Source organism: Danio rerio, chromosome 7 (assembly GCF_049306965.1).
Source record: "Danio rerio strain Tuebingen ecotype United States chromosome 7, GRCz12tu, whole genome shotgun sequence".
Classification (NCBI taxonomy): domain Eukaryota; kingdom Metazoa; phylum Chordata; class Actinopteri; order Cypriniformes; family Danionidae; genus Danio; species Danio rerio.
In genome coordinates, this window is record NC_133182.1 from 7,090,302 (window position 1) to 7,108,257 (window position 17,956).

General features: G+C 37.1%; 2 protein-coding genes across 5 annotated transcripts in view; both read left to right on the plus strand.

Annotated features, from left to right (window-relative positions):
* gal3st3 (galactose-3-O-sulfotransferase 3) overlaps positions 1-13,068 on the plus strand; it is a 125,246-nt gene extending 112,178 nt beyond the window's left edge. For 3 of the 4 annotated variants that reach the window (XR_012383073.1, XR_012383072.1, XM_073908020.1), the window contains one exon: positions 11,723-13,068. The gene's annotated coding sequence lies outside the window, so the exon portion shown is untranslated. Of the gene's footprint in view, positions 1-1,583; positions 4,239-11,722 lie in introns of those variants that run through there. The other variant, XR_012383074.1, reaches the window with a different exon arrangement.
* actn3b (actinin alpha 3b) overlaps positions 1-17,956 on the plus strand; it is a 297,251-nt gene that overhangs the window by 233,094 nt on the left and 46,201 nt on the right. The gene's annotated exons all lie outside the window — the stretch shown is intronic.

Here is a 17,956-nt window from a genome sequence, read left to right on the forward strand (position 1 = left end):
TAGATAGAGATGGGTTTAAAGAAAAGTTATCATATAAATATAATCTGGTAAAAGCTGGTATCTCTGGGCATTTACAATGTCCCCTGCAACAGAAAAAAAAACCCTCTCATTTGGGACTGAGGTTTCTGGGACAGAGAGATATGACTTGGCCCAGGTTGACAGCAGTGGGGAACGTTGTGCATTGTCTTTCCCCCACTTGAGAGGACAAACCATGAGTAAGATAGAGATCTCATGTCTGCATCAATCTGAATAGTGTGCTGACAACACCGCTATTCAGTACGCGCGCGACAACACAGCTGATAAGAACTCGCGCGACAACACAGATGATAAGAACTCGCGCGACAACACCGCTATTCAGTACGCGCACGGCAACACAGCTGATAAGAACTCGTGTGACTACACCCCCTATTCAGTACGCGCGCGACAAAACCCCCTATTCAGTACGCGTGCGACAACACCGCTATTCAGTACGCGCACGACAACACCGCTATTCAGTACGCGCGCGACAACACAGCTGATAAGAACTCGCGCGACAACACTGCTATTCAGTACGCGCGCGGCGACAACACCCGCTTTAGAGTTTTTCAGCTCTTTTTCATCTCCGCTTCTAGCAGCACACTCCATTTCCGCATTACTGGATCTGTAGCGACAACAGACCGCAAGGGATGATGGTCAAGCATGGGCTGATGGGAATTGTAGTTTCCGCTACCTCCCGTTCGCTTCATTCGCCTGAGCAAATTTTCTCAGAAGAACTATAGTTTTACCGAGTCATGCGACTAGGGTAATATCGAAAAAAATTAATATTGCGGTATGACGGTATTTACAATACCGTTACATTCCTAATATATATATATATATATATATATATATATATATATATATATATATATATATATATATATATATATATATATATGTATATATGTATATGTATATATGTATATATATATATATATATATATATATATATATATATATATATATATATATGTATATGTGTGTGTGTGTGTGTGTGTGTGTGTGTGTGTGTGTGTGTGTGTGTGTATGTATATATCTATATATATATATATATATTGTTTTAGAGCAGGAGTGGCCAACCCTGTTCCTGGAGAGCCCCCTTCCTGCAGATTTCAGTTGCTACCCATATCAAACACACCTGAACCAATTAATTAGGACCTGAACAGCACGTGATAATTACAGGCAGGTGTGTTTGATATGTGTTGCAACTGAAATCTGCAGGAAGGTGGCTCTCCAGGGTTGGCCACCCCTATTTTAGAGCCACATTTATTCCTAGCAGAACCCCTTGTGATGATGGAGTCTGAGGTTTTATCCTTTTTTTATACTCAAAATCAGGGTAAAGGCTCTCTTTGAGCTTTGCCTGTGATGCTTTAATTCTCTTGCCGAGCGAGATTAAACACTAACAGACAGACATCATGTCATTTGGAGCCGTTTCTGCTCAAGTGGAAAAAGGTGCGACTGATGCTGAATGAAAAGATGGATTATGATAGTAATCTCTCAGTAAATATCTCACACTGATTGTTTTGTGTGTGCGTTTGTGTGTGTGCACGCATGTGTGTGTGTGTGAAAGCGGTCAAACTGTTCTGCCGTGATTAATTTGGCTCGAGATGTGAAGGGATTATCCAGATGTGTCAGTCTAGTTTTTGGACACATTTGCCATGTGTTGGTTTGGAGTGTTCATCAGACGCTAAATCCATCCTCCAATTACCCATCAATCCCTTCTGCACTCGTCTGTCTGTATGTGTTTGGATGGAGAGTTTAGTAATCCTGCTCCAATCAAAAACTCTCAAAGCACAAAATCAAGATCCTCTTCAGCTTTACCGAGATCATTTAGTTGCAGGTGAAATGAGATTTACTTCACTCACCGGCCACTTTAATAGGTACACCTGTCTAACTGCTCGTTAACACAAATTTCTCATCAGCCAATCACATGGCAGCAGCCTAATGCATTTAGGCATGTAGACATGGTCAAGACGATCTGCTGCAGTTCAAACACATCATCAGGATGGGGAAGAAAGGGGATTTAAGTGACTTTGATCGTGGCATGGTTGTTGATGCCAGACGGGCTGATCTGAGTATTTCAGAAACTGCTGATCTACTGGGATTTTCACGCACAGCCATCTCTAGGGTTTACAGAGAATGGTCTGAAGAAGAGGAAATATCCAGTGAGCGGCAGTTCTGTGGGCGCAAATGCCTTGTTGATGCCAGAGGTCAGAGGAGAATGGCCAGACTGGTTCCAGCTGATAGAACAGTAACTCAAATAAGCACTCGCTACAACCGAAGACTGCAGACGAGCATCTCTGAACACACAACACATCCAGCCTTGAGGCAGATGGGCTACAGCATCTCTGGGAAACATCCATACACACCGATTCACACTCATACACTAGCTTCTTGCTATGAGGCGACAGCCCTACATACTGCGCCACTGCGTCGCCCTCTGTGTTTTTTGTTCTCTTAAATTGAATCTTTTCGTTCTTTCACTGCCTTTCATTTTCTTTTTTCATTCTTTCTTTTGTTGATTGCCTTTTTATATTTTCTCTCCTTTTCTTTCCTTTTTTGTCTATCTTTCTTACATTCTCTTTCTGTCTTTATTCTTTCTTTCCTATTTTTCTTTCTTTCTTTCTTTTTCTATTGTATTTTCCTTTTTTTCTTTCTTATTTTATTTTTTCTTTCTCTTTCATTATTGCTTTATTTCTTTCTCTATTCTCTTTCTCTTTTTTTCTTTGTATTTCTCTATTGTTATTTTCTTTTTTCATTCTTTTCATTATTGCTTTGTTTCTTTCTCCTTTCTTTCTTTTTCTTTCAACATTCTGTTTCTTTCTTTCTCATTTTTTTCTTTCTATCTTTCATTATTGCTTTCTTTCACATTCTCTTTCTATCTTTTTCTCTATTCTCTTTTTCTATCTTTCTTTTGTGCTTTATTTCTTTATTTGTTCTCTTTCTATGCTTCTTCCCTTCTTCTCTTTCTTTCTTTCTTTCTTTCTTTCTTTCTTACATTCTCTTTCTCTTTTCTTTCTTTCTTTCTTTCTTTCTTTCTTTGTCTTTCTACAGTATATCCTATTTTTTATTTCTTATTTTCTTTTTTCTTTCTTCTTCCTTATTGCTTTCTTTCTGCTTTCTTTTTCTTTCTACATTCTGTTTTTACTTATCTTTTTTTCTATCTTTTTTCTTTCTCTATTTTTCTTTCTTTCTATCTTTCTTTATTGCTTTCTTTCTCATTCTCTTTCTATCCTTCTTTCTTTCTTTCTTTCTCTATTCTATTTCTATTTTTCTTTTTCTTTCTCCATTTCATTTCTCTCTCAATTCTCTTTCTTTTCAATTCTTTCTTTCTCTATTCTATTTTTCTTTTTCTTTCTTTCTTATTTTCTTTTTTCTTTCTCTTTCATTATTGCTTTATTTCTTCCTCCTTTCTTTCTACATTCTGTCTTTCTTTATTGCTTTCTTTCTCCCTTCTCTTTCTTTCCCCATTCCCTTTCTTTTCTTCTTTCTTTCTTTCTTTTTTTCTTTCTTTCTCCTTTCTTTCTTTCACTATTCTCTTTTTCCTTCTTTCTTTGTATTTCTCCATTCCTATTTTCTTTTTTCTCTCTCTTTCCTTGTTGCTTTATTTCTTTTTCCTTTCTTTCTTTTTCTTTCTACATTCTGTTTTTCTTTCTCTTTTTTCTATCTTTCCATCTTTCTTTATTGCTTTCTTTCTCATGCTCTTTCTATGCTTCTTTCCTTTTTTCTTTTCTTTCTCTATTCTCTTCCTTTTTTCTCCATTATCTTTCTTTCTTTTTTATTTTCTGTCGGTCATTCTTTCTCCCTCCTGCTTCCCACTGTTTTCTAACATCCCTCTTTTTTCATTGGGTACATTATTCTGTTGCTCCTCCTTTCAGTCTCTCCTTCTATTATATTCATCTGTTGTTCTTTTTACCCCATCTGTGGCTCTTCCTTTCCTTCTTCCTCCTCTTTTCTCATTCTCTCTCTCTCTCTCTCTCTCTCTCTGCCTCTGTGTTTGTGAATCTGGCTGAGGGCTGCTTATGTAACACTGCGGCGTGTTTTTGCTGACACATATATGTGAAAGAGGATTGGCGCGGAGCCCTGGACAGCAAATCTGATGTTTGGGGATTATTTCATATTGATGCGTGTTTCTTTCAGCGCTCGGTTGCCTCAAATGTGAACCGTGTTATCAGAGGGCAGCGCGGAAAGCTGAAAACGAAGAGCACGGCCTGAAGCTGGTAAGAGGATCCAGCGCCCACTCACAGTGCTTTATTTCAGCCTGTGTGACTCGGTTTTTCACACACACACGGTCCTGCTGCAGGCACTTATATTCCCTGACGTCCTCCCTTCACCTACAGTTTCACACTCATTCACTAACACCAATGTACATGTGTACACGCCACACACACAAACACACACACACACAGGAATGGATTTGATCCCTCCTTAATTGTTCTAGACAGCACTGAGGTTACATGGAGGTCAAATTATGTCTTGATTTGTGAAGAAACACTCCAGTTGCTTTATTGGCATGACATTTTTTGTACAAAGCATATTTAGGAAATGTGTATATATTAATAATCATAATTAATTAACATGGGGTGATGTGGTGGCTCAGTGGTTAGCACTGTTGCCTCACAGTAAGAAGGTTGCTAGTTCGAGTCCCGTCTGGGTCAGTTGGCATTTCTGTGTGGAGTTTGCATGTTCTCCCCGTGTTGGTGTGGGTTTCCTCCGGGTGCTCCGGTTTCCCCCACAGTCCAAACACATGCGCTATAGGTGAATTGAATGAACTAAATTAATTATTATTATTAAATTAATAAAACATACAGTAAAGGATAAATAAATTACTGTAAAAAACAAGAACAAAAACAGACAATACCTCTAATAATTATTATAACAAATACAAGGATAAAAAAAAGGCACAGTTCATTAACCATTTCTTATGGTGTGGATGGTGTACACACGTTTAGATGGCAATTTGCCTTGCAGCATCCTTTAATTGAAATAATTAATTATTTCATATTTTAAATTAGACAAATAATCCTACACTTTATTTTACTGTACAATACTCATTCATTTTCTTTTCGGCTTAGTATCTTTATTAATCTGAGGTCGCCACAGCGGAATGAACCGCCAACTTATCCAGCATATGTTTTACGCAGCGGATGACCTTCCAGCTGCAACCCATCTCTGGGAAAATGTACAATACTTGCTATAAATAAACCGCTAACTATGACTTTTAACTCAATAAACTCATAATTTGCTGTTTATCAATATTTTTAGGTCATTGTTAGGTTTAGGTATTCGGTAGGGTAAGAGATGTAGAACAAGCTCATGCAGAAAATCTTCTTTACTAATAAACAGCCAATATTTTATTAATAGTCAGGTAATAAACCACTTGTTAATAGCAGGAATTGATACCATACAATCAAACTAAAAAATCACTAAAAAAGTAATACAACTCTTTATATTATGACTTAAATCTGTTTTTTACCCCTCAAAGCTACTTTATACATTCAAAAATGTTGATTTATAGAATAAAAGTTCTTTTTAATCCCTGACAATAAAAATATGAAGATTTTTCAAAAGCTTCACCCATAAAATAATTGCATTTCGGTTTGGAAAAATGACTTTAAACATCCTATAACAGATCATAAATGAAACAAAATAATAATAGTAATAACAATAATAATAATAATAATAATAATGACCAATCAAATGTATTCTCTGGCTACACTGAATCTACCTAACATGTAGTCTGGCTGATATTTAAAAAATATAATTTTTATATATATTAAAAATATTATTTTAAAATATAATTTTAACGCATTAATTAATTATTAATAAATAAATAAATGTATGAATTTTTTTTGTCAGTAATTATTAGCCATTTCTGTCATGGAAAAAACTGTGTTTTAAAAAATCATTTTTTTTTTAATTGACATTAGACAACTCGACAAGTTACCAGCTAATAAATAAAGCAAGTTAGTAATTAGAATAATAACCAATCTAATAAATTCTCCAACTGCTCTGAATCAAACCAACAATCTGACTGATATTTATAAAAATATTATGCAACATATTTTATGGCCTTTTAAATGATTACTATTATTATTATTATTATTAATATTAGTGCTATTAATATTATTATTATTATTATTTGTTTTTACATTTAGCCAAACTTGACATTTCTCTACACATTAGAACATTACATGTCCATTTATAGAATAGTGAAAGATTTTTTAAAAACTCCACCATTAAAATAATTACCTTACTAGTACCGGGTTGGACCCCCTTATACCTTCAGAACTGCCTTAATCCTACGTAACATAGATTCAACAAGGTACTGGAAATATTCCTCAGAGATTTTGCTCCATATTGACATGATAGCATCACACAGTTGCTGCAGATTTGTCAGCTGCACACATGCACAATGATGTGAATCTCCTGTTCCACCACATCCCAAAGATGCTCTATTGGATTGAGTACTGGTGACTGTGGAGGCTATTTGAGTACAGTGAACTCATTGTCAGGTTCAAGAAACCAGTCTGAGATGATTCACGCTTTTATAATCAGAAGATGAGTACACTGTGGTCATAAAGGGATGGACATGGTCAGCAGCAATACTCAGGTAGGCTGTGGCGAGGACACGATGCTCAAAAAAATATCCCCCACACCATTACACCACCACCAGCCTAAACTGTTGATACAAGGCAGGATCATGATGTTGATGCCAAATGCTGAACTGAGCATCCGAATGTCGCAGCAGAAATGGAGACTCATCAGCCAGGCAATGTTTCTCCAATCTTCTATTGTCTAGTTTTGGTGAGTCTGTGTGAATTGTAGCCTCAGTTTCCTGTTCTAAGCTGACAGGAGTGGCACCCGGTGTGGTCTTCTGCTGCTGTACCCCATCCACCTTAAGGTTGGACGTGTTGTGTGTTCAGAGATGCTCTTCTGCATACCTCGGTTGCAACGATTGGTTAATAGAGTTACTGTTGCCTTTCTATCAGCTGGAACCAGTCTGGCCATTCTCCTCTGGCATCAACAAGGCATTTCCACACACAGAACTGCCGCTCGCTGGATATTTTCTCATTTTCAGACCCAAACCCTAGAGATGGTTGTGAGTGAAAATCCCAGTAGATCAGGAGTTTCTAAAAAATACTCAGACCAGCTCATCTGGCACCAACAACCATGCCACGATCAAAGTCACTTAAATCCCATTTCTTCCCCATTCTGATGCTCGGTTTGAACTGCAGCAGATCGTCTTGACCATGTCTATATGCCTAAATGCATTGAGCTGCTGCCATGTGATTGGCTGATTAGACATTTGCGCTAACGAGCAGTTGGAGAGCTGTACCTAATAAAGTGGCCGGTGAGAGTATAACATTTAATTCTGACTGATAATTATGAAAATATTATTAAACCTATTTAATGTCATGTTAAAAAAATTGTTTTTTAGATTATTATTATTTTTTTAGCAAGTACTATTATTATTATTTTGGCATTATTTATTATCATTTATGGTACCAAGTCACCATACTCGACACATCATTATAAACAAGTCCTTTTATAGACAAGACAAGGTTTAAAAAATAAAAAACACCATTAAAAATAATTACATTTTGGTTTGAAGTGACATTAGACAGTTTATAACAGATCATAAATCAAGCAAGATAATCATAATAATAATAATATTAACCAATCTAATGTATTCTAACACTTGATCCGACTGCTCAAAGCTACGATTGGCTTTCATCAATTGATGCAAACAATTATCTGTTGCTGAGAACAATTACAGCCTCTCTCCTCTCTGGCTGCAGAATGATAATGTGCTGATCTGCTGTAATTATCTGGGGCCTCCATTATACAATGAGCTTTTTCATTTCATTTTGATGAGTGGGCTGTTTATGACTGAACACTGGGTAACACTTTACTTGAAGAAGATGTTCATAAGACTGACATGAAACCTTCATACAGTGCATCCGGAAAGTATTGATAGCGCTTCACTGTTTCCACATTTGTTTATGTCACAGCCTTATTCCAAAATGGATTAAATTAATTTATTTCCTCAACATTCTCCACACAATACCCCATAATGACAATGTGAAAAAGGAGTTATTTTTAATTACAATAAGGAAATTTTTGCAAATTTATTAAAAATAAAATACCTGAAAAATTACATATACAGAAGTATTCAAGGCCTTTGCTAATCACTCTGTTGATGCTCTTTTTGCAGCAATTACAGCCTCAAGTCTTCTTGAATATGACGCCACAAGCTTGGCACAGCTGTCTTTGGAAATTTTTGCCCATTCCTCTTTGCTGTACCTTTCAAGCTCTATCAGGTTGGATGGGAAGCGACGGTGTACAGCCATTTTCAGATCTCTCCAGAGATGTTCAATAGTATTTAGGTCTGGGCTCTGGCTGGGCCACTCAAGGACTTTCACTGAGTTGTTGCGAAGCCACTCCATTGATATTTTGGCGGTGTGCTTTGGGTCATTGTCCTGCTGGAAGATGAACGGTCGCCCCAGTCTGAGGTCAAGAGCACTCTGAAGCAGGTTTTCATTCAGGATGTCTCTGTACGTTGCTGCATTCGTCTTTCCCTCTATCTTGACTAGTCTTCCAGTTCCTGCTGCTGAAAAACATCCCCACAGCATGATGCTGCCACCACCATGCTTCACTGTAGGGATGGTATTAGCCTGGTGATGAGCGCTGCCTGGTTTTCTCCAAACGTAACGCCTAGCATTCACTCCAAAGAGTTCGATTTTAGTCTCATCAGAGTAGAGAATTTAGTTTCTTATAGTCTGAGAGTCCTTCAGATGCCTTTTGACAAATTCTAGGTGGGGAGAGACTTCCGTCCGCCCACTCTACCATACAGGCCTGATTGGTGGATTGCTGCACAGATGGTTGTCCTTCTGTAAGGTTTTCCTCTCTCAACAGAAGAACGCAGGAGCTCAGACAGAGTGACCATCGGGTTATTGATCACCTCCCTGATTAAGGCCCTTCTCCCCTGATCACTCAGCTTAGATCGCCGGCCAACTCTAGGAAGATTCCTGGTGGTCCAAACATCTTCCACTTACGGATGATGGAGGCCACTGTGCTCATTGGAACTTTCAGAGCAGCAGAAATGTTTCTGTAACCTTCCCCAGCCTTGTGCCTTGAGAAAATCCTCTCTCTGAGGTCTACAGGCAATTCCTTTGTCTTTATGCTTGGTTTGTGCTTTGACATGCACTGTCAACCCTGAGACCTTATATAGACAGGTGTCTGCCTTTTCAAATCATGTCCATCAACTGAATTGACCACAGGTGAACTCCAATGAAGCTGCTGAAACATCTCAAGAATGATCAGTGGAAACAGAATATACCTGAGCTTAATTTAGAGCTTCACAGCAAAGCAGGTCCGGATTGGCTAATCAGGAGGACCAGGAGAATTCCCGGTGGGCCGGTCCGTTTTTTTGGCCGCGAGGGCCGGTGTCCCTAGCTCCAGAATCTGTTGCTCTCAGCAGTCACACTTTTTAAATGTATTTATTTTCTTGACCACAGTCTTCTTAATCATTATTTTACCGCAGCTCTGCTCTTTTTATCTATTTTCTCGCAGCCTTGTGAGCAAGATGCAGCCTGCAGGTTAATGATGATATAAGTCAGATGAGTCACCTTTTCATATACTTCTGTTGTGGTACAGAGGATGGCACGATAGATTACAACGCCGCCGACCCGGGTTTGATCCTCGTCTGAGTAATTTATTTTATTTCATTTTTATTGTTAAGACATATAATACTGTTAGGGTTGTTGAACATTTGTAGTTCTAAAGCAGCTGTTTTCTCAAAAAAAAAGATGTGATCGTGTCATTAGAAACTGAATTGGAAATGACCTTATTTTAATATAGTCAGTCATGAACTGAGGTGGGCCGATCTGAGGCTTGAAACTCCAGGGGCCTCATGTACGAAGACTTGCGTGGAAATCTTACTAAAACATTGCGTACGCACAAAGCTGTAAATGTGCGTACGCAGAAAAAATTTAGATGTATGAAACACTGCGTACGCCGAGTCTCACGCATATTCTTTTGTACATCTGAATGAAGGTGAAACTGAGCGCAACATGCACGAGCGTAAAACTCCTCCCTGCCTCCTCCCCCGTATGAATATGCTAATGACTATGCTAATGGAAAAACCCAACGAAAAAGTAACGGCAAAAGCAAGCAAGAAGAGAAACTTTGAACAGAATGTGAAATGGAGGTGCTGCTTTCGGAGGTAGACCAGAGGAAAAGCGGTGTTATTTGCAAGTTTGTTCTCCGGAATTAACAACAAAAGAAAAAATAGAGTGGGAGAGTTTAGCTGATGCGGTTAACACAGTTGGGTCTGAACATCGCACTGAGTGCATTTAAAAAAGACATAGTGTGGTTTATATCTGTAAAATGTTGCAGGACGTTTAACAGTCTCAGTGGCGCTACTCGTAAGACGCTTGTGATCATGAATTGATACGTTCGAGCATGAGCTCGGCTCGAATCCAGCGTCTGATGAACTCTCTTGTTTTTTCCCCGCTACATATCAGATTTTGCCAACTATTTATCACGAGAAAGACAAGTAGGAATCATCAATAAGTTCATATCAATAAGCATCATATTTTATTTGCACATTTATTGAATGGAAATGTTTCACGCATGCAAATTCATCTTCAGATAGTGTCTTTATAGCAATGTGCGTGCAGTAGATCGCTCAGATTACATTGGGAAAACAGGCGACTGCTGCAAATTGTGCTTTAATGTTTAGCTGGTCAACTGTATGGTATGGAAATCTTACATACCTACTAGATGAACCCGTCTCATACAGCTGCCATTGCAAGGATCAGACACTTTGTAGAGAGGAATTTAACACAACTGCCTCTAGGAGTCGCCAATGGAAATAAAACAGACACGCACAAAAAATGTGCGTACGCCCGGCAGAAAGCTGCCGTGAAGCTGCGCACATTCCCACGTTCAGTTCATCGTTAGTAAATCCAAACGTGTGTGATTCTGAGCGTGAAACCTGGCGTACGCAAATTTTTTGTGCGTACGCAGCGTTGATACATGAGGCCCCTGGGCTGCAAAGGAGTCCCACTCCGGCCCTGCAGCAAAGGCAGTGAATACCGTTGTATATGTGATTATTCAGCTTTTGTATTTTTAATAAATTTGCAAAAATCCTAAAACTCTTTTTTTCACATTGTCATTATGGGGGATTGTGTGGAGAATGTTGAGGACCTAAATGAATTTAATCCATTTTGGAATAAGGCTGTAACATAAAGAAAGGTGGAAAAAGTGAAGTGCTATCAACAAATTTCCGGATGCAGTATAATCATGTCATGAATGTGAATGAGATATTATGCGTGCTTATAACAGCTGTCATTAAGTGTAATATGCTCAGTTATAACCTTTTAAATGTAGAGATGGCATTGTATGTTATGACAACTTGACAAACAAATACATCACAAGCTGTTTTTGCCTTTGACAACTTGACATTAAGGCAAGCCAAGACAACAAAACTTGTCATGAAGCCATTAAAAATGTGTGTCATCAATTTTATAACAGCATCATTAATGTAATTTAATGCATTTGAAATGACATAACTGAGCCAATGACACACTTGACATAATCATGCATAGAATCTCATTCACATTCATGACGTGTAAAGTGTTGCCAAACACTGTATGCTAATGAAATGACTGCGTTTACTTGTATCTCCATCATGCAGGCTGTAGGTCCTCTTCTCGCTGGCGGAGGTCACTGTCAGGCCAATGCTGACGAAGTGTCACTTCCTGCAGGGCTTCTTCTCCAGACACTGAATCATGTAGGCACTGCTGCGCTGATGATGCCAGGAACAGCTTTTATCCCAGTCGCTCCCTCGTTCAGATGCTTCAGCTCTTGTGGCTCCCTTGGGAGGGATTTCCATCAGGGAATCTGGACTGGAAGAAAGGCACTCAGTTTAATCTGCATGCAGAAGGGATGCATTTTGGTGAGATGGGTGCATGACGGGTGATGTATGGGCTATACTGTATGTGGGTGCATTAAAGGGAGTTTAAACAATGTGGATGCCAATGCAATTGCCATGATGACCAAGAGCAGCTTGTACCACCATGCAAAGGGAAATTTTGCATCATTCTGGTGCTCTTGAAAAAAGCTTGATGTGCTCTTTTTTTTTTTTTTATTCCATTGGCTTTTGGATTATAAGCTACTTGTATATACTATATACAGTTGAAGTCAGAATTATTAGCCCCCGTTTGAATTTTTTTTCTTTTTGAAATATTTCCCAAATGATGTTTAACAGAGCAAGGAAATTGTCACGGTGTGTCTGATAATATTAATTCTTCTGGAGAAAGTCTTATTTGTTTTATTTCGGCTAGAATAAAAGCAGTTTTTAATTTTTTTAAACACCATTTTAAGGACAAAATTATTAGATTAAAGCTAATTATTTTTTCGATAGTCTACAGAACGAATCATCGTTATACAATAACTTTCCTAAGTACTCTAACCTGCCTAATTAACCTAGTTAAACCTTTAAATGTCACTTTAAGCTGTATAGAGGTGTCTTGAAAAATATCTAGTCTAACATTATTTACTGTAATCATGACAAAGATAAAATAAATCAGTTATTAGAGATGAGTTATTAAAACTATTCTGTTTAGAAATGTGATGAAGAAATCTGCTCTCCATTAAACAGAAATTGAGGAAAAAAATAAACAGGGGCGCTAATAAGTCTGACTTCAGCTGTATACTATACTGTACATCTGTCATTTAAGCCCCCCTAAAACCATCAATTTCAAAATCAAAAATTATTTTAATTATCAATCATATTAAATATTTGTATAATTTATTTGAAGAATTTTCTAAGCACACTGAGGGAGGCATTGTGCCGAAACGTTTGTGTCTTTAAATCCCCCGAAGAATGTAAAAAGAAAAACAGCACGAAGCAATTACTTGATGAGTGCGAATCATTACCTTTTTGAAGAATTTTCTAAACAAAATTAAATAAGGCAAGGCAAGGCAAGTTTATTTATATAGCACATTTCATACACAATGGCAATTCAAAGTGCTTTACATAAACAAGAATAAAAGAAACAAGTAAAATAAAAATAAAAACAAATAATAAAAATGCGTAAAAACAAAACAAAACATAAAAACAGGTAAAATGTGATATAAAAGAATGAAGAAAAAATACTGATACGAATATCTAAACTAAGGGTTTCTTTAAGTAATGGTCTTTTTTGTGTGGTACAGTAATTTGGGTGCCTTCTGTTATTCAATTCAATTCCTCTTTATTTGTATAGCGCTTTTACAATGTAGATTGTGTCAAAGCAGCTTCACATAGAAGATTATAGTGAATTGAAGCAGTGCAGTTCAGTTTTCAGAGCTTAGTTAAAATGAGTTAAGTTCAGTTAAATGTGTTTTAATATTCACTGCTGGGAAGAGTAAACTATTGATGCGCAGCTCTGCAAGTCCCGAACTATGGCTCAGTTTGGCACGACCATTTCTCATAAAGCAAAATGTTTTGTGGAGAGCTGCAGTCTAGGCGCCAGAGGCTGGAGAACGCAGGACGTCAGCGAAGACTCTGCGGTCCCTGGAGTCTCACGGGAATCAGTCTCAGGCTCTACTCCTCCATGACCACCACAGCAGCTGCTACGGCCTGGTCCGGGAATGTGGACATCTTGGGATCCTCTTTTCAAAGGTCTTGGATCACTTCAGTGGCGCTGCATAATCTCTGGAGGCCTCGGGGTGAGTATCCCCAGGTGGAAATAGAGAATGAAGAAAATAATTAGCGGAGCTGCTGTTCATTGTAGATTCAAAAACCTGCATGGAGGACATTCATGTTTCATACCGCTATGTGATGCATTGAGTATATGCTTTACTAAAAAGATTTAGTTTCGAGTTTTTAATCTAATTTTGAACTGTGAGAGTGTGTCTGAGCCTTGGACATTATCAGAAAGGCTATTCCAGAGTTTAGGATAGTTTAGGCCATAAATGAGAAGGCTCGACCTCCTTAACTCGACTTTGCTATTCTAGGTACTACCAGAAGCCCTGAGTTTTGAGATCTTAAAGAGCGAGTTGGATTGTAGCGAGACAGAAGGTTGGGGAATATAACAATTCTGCCGTCAAGATGCAAACAACTGCAGTATCACACTTTCTTTCTTTTTTTTAACTGTCAGCTTAGCCCTTTGTGTGACCCTGCCCTTATATGCCTTAATAAATTGTCCGATGGCTGTTGTTAGATCTCTTTCTGCCTTCTGTCACGGCGGTGTGGAAGAGGAAACATCCACCTTATTGAGACATGGAGAGGCCAGAGGCGCAGCACTCGGCACTAATTACGACCGAAGAGAAGAGCACTGGAGCGCATGGAGACTGTGGCGAGTTGCTTTTTTTAACCTCTTGCTGCTGAAGCGAAGAGATCTTTGAAAGGGGAGAGCTGAAGATGAAGGAAAACTGAATGGTTGGACAATTTCACATTATCATGCGCATATATGTGTGCGCTGTAGGCCCGTATGCTTGCTGAACATGTGAGGATGACATTTTTCCCCCTTTAAAGGTCCCATAAAGTGCTTTGAAATCTATATTTGTATTCTCAATTCGATGTGATCTCAACTAAAACATGAAGAGAGGGTGGGACATACAGAAACAAATAGTTGATTGATTCAGGTAAAAGTGTCTTTGGGTGTTAATACCAGGGTTATATTATCTAAATGCAAATTTTCTCGCTGTTTTGAGGCGCATTAGCTTATTAATATCCTTAAAACTAATACACTTATTGTAAAATCTAAAAACTCTTTCAATAGGTGAAGGGTAAATGGGGTTTTCAAAGTGAGAGGCCACAAAGTGCTAGTGGGGTTCTTGGGAAATTAAAAACGTAGGTAGAATAGTGTAATAATAGCCTATTCATTCATGCATTTTGTTTTTGGCTTAATCTGGGGTTGCCACAGCGGAATGAACCACCAATTTATCCAGCATGTTTTTACGCAGCAGATGCCCTTCCAGCCGTAAACCCATCCCTGAGAAAAACAATAGCCTATTATGAATGTAAATAATAATTCACTTTATTGCAATAATTAATTTTAACTGTGGAAAATAATTAAAAAAAACTATTAATTATATTTACAAATAATCACATTTATGCAAAAAAGTAAATTAATAAATACATAAATAAAAATGTTATTTAACTTAAAATAATTAAAATATGAGGGGTGTATTAATTTAGTTAATTGATTAAAAGAGTATTTAACCAAGATTCTTACTAAATATTTTCCAAATAATATTTTACTCATTTTAATTATTTAATTAAATGTATTTATACCATGGAAACTAATAAAAGTTTATATACAGGACGGTGGTCCCTCACATACAGATGTATTTATATTTGAGCAATTCCAGCGTTATGGATGTGACATTTGCAGTAAAATCTTTAAACACAAATTCATAGAGAGAGTATATGTTAACATTATATTAAAATGTCTGTTTATATTTTTCCAAAGAACTAACAACAGAGTTGTGGGAGCACAAAAAAATCAACATGCGTTATGGATGTGACAAAAAAGGTCTGCGCGTTTACAGTATACAACATACTTTGAAGAAATTCTGTGAAATAAACTGCACAACCCAAAAAAAAAAACAATGCTAATCAAAAGGATATGAGTTGGCAAACAATAGAACAAAAATTTTTGATTTTATTTAATTTGACATTTTTTGCATTTATGAGGGAAAATCTTTGTTATGGATGTGACGTATGTGAAATTGCCACTTGTGTGACTTTGGTGAATCAAATATAATCGTTTGTAAACATTGACAGAGACATGTTTAAGTATTTTTACTGTAAAAACTGTAGGGTTTCGCTATTTTAATGAAAACTACATTTTTTTTTCATGGCAAGGTTGACATTTGCATGGAATTGCTCATTTATAAAAGTATGCAAAAAAGTAAATTAATAAATGCATCAAAATGTTATTTAATTCAAAATAATTAAAATATAAGGGGTGTATTCATTTAATCCATTAATTAAAGAGTATTGAACTTGAAGCAGTAGGTAGTGCTGTCGCCTCACAGCAAGAAGGTCGCTTGGTCGCTGGTTCGAACCTTGGCTTAGCTGGCGTTTTTGTGTGGAGTTTGCATGTTCTCCCTGCCTTCGCGTGGGTTTCCTCCGGGTGCTCCGGTTTCCCCCACAGTCCAAAGACATGCGGTACAGGTGAATTGGGTTGGCTAAATTGTCCGTAGTGTATGAGTGTTTGTGTGAATGTGTGCGGATGTTTCCCAGAGATGGGTTGCGGCTGGAAGGGCATTTGCTGCGTAAAAACTTACTGGATAAGTTGGTGATTCATCCCGCTGTGGCAACCCCGGATTAATAAAGGGACTAAGCCGACAAGAAAATGAATGAATTAATAACTTAGTAGATTCTTACTAAATATTTTCCAAATAATATTTTACCCATTTAAAAAAATATTTAATTAAATGTATTTATACCATGGAAACTAATAAAAGTTTATATTTAGGATGGTGGTCCCTCACATAAGGATTAATTGATATTAGTAGTTTTGTAATATTAAAAACTCATCGAAAAAATTACCATAGTTTTAGTACAAAAAAGTTTTTGTAGGTACACCATTAGTAACCTCAAATTAAACATGGTTTAGCTACACTTTTTAGCTGCAGTTCCTAGCTATTTTAGTATACATAATAAAGTGTGCTCAATATGCAAAAAAAAAAAAATAAATTTTTTTTTTGAAATTTTACCATTTGTTACTAAATGGTTATTAGGCAAAATAAAAACATTGTCAATAATAAAATGGGCAATGTTCATAAGAGATCCCTGTCTGCAGAAGACTGACTTAGTGATTAAGTTTTTAAATGTAGCAGTGTATGTACTCCTGAATTATTCAGCTTTTAATAATTACCTTACATGTGCTATAGAGTTGGTGTGTCCACACATACAGTTAAGGTCAAAATCATTAGCCCCCCTTTGATTTTTTTTTCTTTTTTAAATATTTCCCAAATGATGTTTAACAGAGCAAGGACATTTTCAGAGTATGTCTGATAACATTTTTTCTTCTGGAAAAAAAAAATCTTATTTGAACAAACAAACATCATTATACAATAACTTGCCTAATTACCCTAATCTGGCTAGTTAACCTAATTAGCCTAGTTAAGCCTTTAAATGTCACTTTAAGCTGTATAGAAGTGTCTTGAAAATATCTAGTCAAATATATAATGTAGGCCACTGTCATCAAGCAAAGATAAAATAAATCAGTTATTAGAGATGCGTTATTAAAACTATTATGTTTAGAAATGTGATGAAAAAAATCTCTTCGTTAAACAGAAATTAAAGGAAAAAAAATAAAAAGGAGGCTAATAATTCAGGGGGTCTAATAATTCTGACTTCAACTGTATATGATAGCATCTTCCTGCGTTGTCATCGAATTAAATTTGTGATTTATTTACCCTTTTTAACCGTTTTTATACTGCTAAACTGTCTTTACATTGTTGAAATAAGTTAATTTGTCGTAATTTATCTCTCTGACAGGATCTCTGGTTTTCGCGCGCTTTCTCCTCTTTATCCTCTGGCGACATCCAGCGGATATGAAGTGAAGTGCATTACCTTTTCTCCGGTGGGCTGTGTCCTCAACACTTCCACTCTTGGTTTTGATCTAATTTATGACATAATTAGCAAACTTATGTGTTTGCATGCTCGTCTGTCCGTTACTATTATTTATAATTCCCCAAATAACTGTAATAATTCGTACTATTATATCACGGCAGACGAGATGTTCAAATAGATTACTTAATTTCATTTAATTTTATATGTATTTTTACCAAACATTTGACTGTATTTTGACCCACATAAGACTTATTTTTCTTTCGGTGTCTCTATGTGCGCGCGCATATTGTATGACTGGAGTTGTTTTGTGTGGGGAAAGTTGCGCGCGGTTCTCCAGTGCGCGTGAATCAGAGT